Source organism: Physeter macrocephalus, chromosome 7 (assembly GCF_002837175.3).
Source record: "Physeter macrocephalus isolate SW-GA chromosome 7, ASM283717v5, whole genome shotgun sequence".
NCBI classification, from domain to species: Eukaryota; Metazoa; Chordata; class Mammalia; order Artiodactyla; family Physeteridae; genus Physeter; species Physeter macrocephalus.
The window spans coordinates 22,418,907-22,422,221 of NC_041220.1; the positions used below are offsets into that span (position 1 = coordinate 22,418,907).

The 3,315-nt window shown below is 44.5% G+C and overlaps 1 protein-coding gene across 11 annotated transcripts in view; it reads right to left on the reverse strand.

Moving 5' to 3' along the window:
• The window catches only part of MANBA (mannosidase beta), a 171,131-nt gene that overhangs the window by 142,128 nt on the left and 25,688 nt on the right, over window positions 1-3,315 (reverse strand). The window lies entirely within an intron of this gene.

A 3,315-nucleotide genomic window follows, 5' to 3' on the forward strand; every position in this document is an offset into this window, starting at 1 on the left:
GCCATGGCTCACGGGCCCAGCCGCTCCGCGGCACGTGGGATCCTCCCAGACCGGGGCGCGAACCCGGTTCCCCTGCATCGGCAGGCGGACGCGCAACCACTGCGCCACCAGGGAAGCCCCTGTTCCTTTTTATAAAGTAAAAATACTGAGGGTTTTTAAGCCATATAACAAGGTACAAACTTAGATGTATTAGAATTAATCCGATGTGGAAAAAATAAAGATGCATTTTAAATGTAATTATTTATCCAAGAAATGTGTACTGAGAACCATCTAAGTGCCATGTTCTTTGCTAAGTGATGGGACTTAAACGGTCACCAGGGTAAATAAACATGGCTCCTGCCCTCATGAGCTAAGGGTCTAATGGGATGTGGACAAGTACAAACGTGTGATAATACTAGGATAGGAGAATTAAAGGTTGTTTAGAAAAATATTCATATTCCCTTTACCACATTTTTATTGTTCTTAAACAGAAGCACACACTCCAATCCGATCCAAAGCTGTTTATTTCCTAAAACAACCCTAAATCTTTGACAGCTACCTCACCTTTAACTCGAAATCATATTCCCTCTGGTTTCCCTTACTATCTCTTATTTCAAGAAATAATAATAGACAACACTTACCAAGAACTTACTAGGAGCCAGGCATTGTTTTATGCTCTCAACATGTATTAACTTATTTAAGCATCACACCACTGCTATAAGGTAAATTTCACTACTATCATCATTTCATAAATGAGAAAACTGAGACAGAGAAATTAAGTAACTTGCCCAAGATCACACAGCTAGTAAGTGGCAGATGTGAACCAAGACAGTCTGAAACTAGAGACCTCTAAAACATTTAGCCTCTAAATTCTGCCAACTCAATCCAAATAATTTCCCCCAAACCACATCGTAGTGGTGCTCAGGACTTTTACAGTGGGGAGAGGATCTTATTATATAGGAGAACATTTAATGATGTCAAGCTATGATAGACATCAAATATGTCCTTTGGCTGAGTCTTTGACCAAAACAGCACAGATTCACAAAACTGGTGAACTAGAAGTATGCTGATAGATCACCTAGTCTACTTTCTGATGTGTTTGATTCCTTCTAGACCACAGCCTAGCAAACTATGGTCCTTGGGCCAAATCTGGACCACCTCCTATTTTTATAAATAAAAGTTTATTGGAACACAGATGCTATGGACTGAATTGTATCATTCCCACCAAAATTCATCTGTTGAAGCCCTAACCCCTAATGTGATTCTATCTGGAGATAGGGTTTTTTAGGAGGTAATTAGGTTAAATGAGTTCATAAGGGTGGGGTCCTATTCTGATAGGACAGTAGCCTTATAAGAAGAGGAAGAGATCAATTTCTTTCTTTCTCTCTCTCTCCCCGCACACCCCCTCAGCCCCCAACCATGTGAGAACACAACTAGAAAGCTGGCCATCTACAAGCCAGGAAGCAGGCCCTCAACACAAACCAAATCAGCCAGCACCTTCATCTTGGACTCCCCAGCTTCCAGAACTGTGAGAAGTTAATTTCTATGGTTGAAGCCGACCAGTCTTTGGTATTTTGTCATGGCAGCCCAGCAGGCCAGACAGCAGCCAAGCTCACATTTTACATATTGTCTTCGGTTGCCTTCATGCTACAAAGGCAGAGGTGAGTAACTGCAACAAAGGCCATATGGCCCAAAAAGCTAAAATATTCACTATCTGACCCTTTACAGAAAAAGTTTGCTGATCTCTACCCTAATATATTTCCCCCAAAAGGCCATTCTAATCTGTCTTTAATATCTTTACTATAATGACAAAAACCTCTGCCTCCCTTTCTGCTAGCCTTGACCATTGGAAAGTCGTTCTCTACACTGATTTGAAATCCACTTTTCTTTCATTTCCACCTAGAGGTTTTAGTTCTGCCCTCTAGGCCTCTCCTACCAACCAATAACCACCAAGGTCAAGCAGGCTCCCTGGGACTTCCCTGGCAGTCCAGTGGTTAAGATTCCGCCTTCCAACGCAGGTGGCACAGGTTTGATCCCTGGTCAGGGAACTAAGATCCCACGTGCCGCGCAGTGTAGCCAAAAATTTTTTTAAAAAGGCAGGCTCGGGCTTCCCTGGTGGCGCAGTGGTTGAGAATCCGCCTGCCGATGCAGGGGACACAGGTTCGTGCCCCGGTCTTCTGGGAAGATCCCACATGCCGTGGAGCGGCTGGGCCCGTGAGCCATGGCCGCTGAGCCTGTGCGTCCGGGGCCTGCGCTCTGCAACGGGAGAGGCCGCAGCTGTGAGAGGCCCGCATACCGGAAAAAAAAAAAAAAAAAAAAAAAAAAAAAAAAAAAAAAAGGCAGGCTCCTTGGCCGTTTCCTATCACTTCTTCAGCAGAGAATCAGCTGCTTGTAAGGGCCTCCAGCAGGAAGACAAACAGAGTAATTCCCAAAGGTTACTGGCAAAATTGTCCAGTTTCTATTGCTTCTAACATGAAAGGTTCTAAAGTAAATCGGCACTCTTCTGGAGATCATCCTGTTAACTCCCTCGGGTACCACTAAATGAAAAAACTAAAGCTGAGGAATTAAAAACCCAACATGAAGATTTACAAGCCTATTGTGTCATTACCAAATACTCTACATCAACATATTTTGCCCTCTTTTCTTCTTCCAAATGAAGTACAACCCTTCCTTCCAGAACCCATGGAGAATTTCAGTAGTTTAGGTTCACAGAGCGTATTGAGAGTCTTAAATAATAATTTTCCTGGTATTACCTGGTCACTTCTTTTCACTGGCTAATTTTAAAATGTATAATCTTATTTCTAGTTAAGGAGAGCTCCCCCTTATAAATCAAGACCCATTTCTAGAATGCAGCTTCCCAGCATGTCTCTTCCAGCACTAACAAGTTATCCTTTCCTAAAGAATATCTATCACCCCCAGCTCTCCTGAAGTGGAATGCAAGATCATTTCAAAAATGGACAAAGTACTGGGGATGGGATAAGCAAGAAGAAAGTTTACTAAATGACTTAAAATCCCCTCCCAGTTCTCCCTCTCAATGACACCAAGTTTTGCATTATTCCTCACCCTGACTCATCAACCCTGGGCCCAAACAGGACAGGAACTCATTATCAAAACAGTGTGGAGAGGGCTTCCCTGGTGGCGCAGTGGTTGAGAGTCCGCCTGTCAATGCAGGGGACGCGGGTTCGTGCCCCGGTCCGGGAGGATCCCACATGCCGCGGAGCGGCTGGGCCCGTGAGCCGTGGCCGCTGAGCCTGCGCGTCCGGAGCCTGTGCTCCGCAACGGGAGAGGCCACAACAGTGAGAGGCCCGCGTACCGCAAAAAAATAAAAATTAAAAA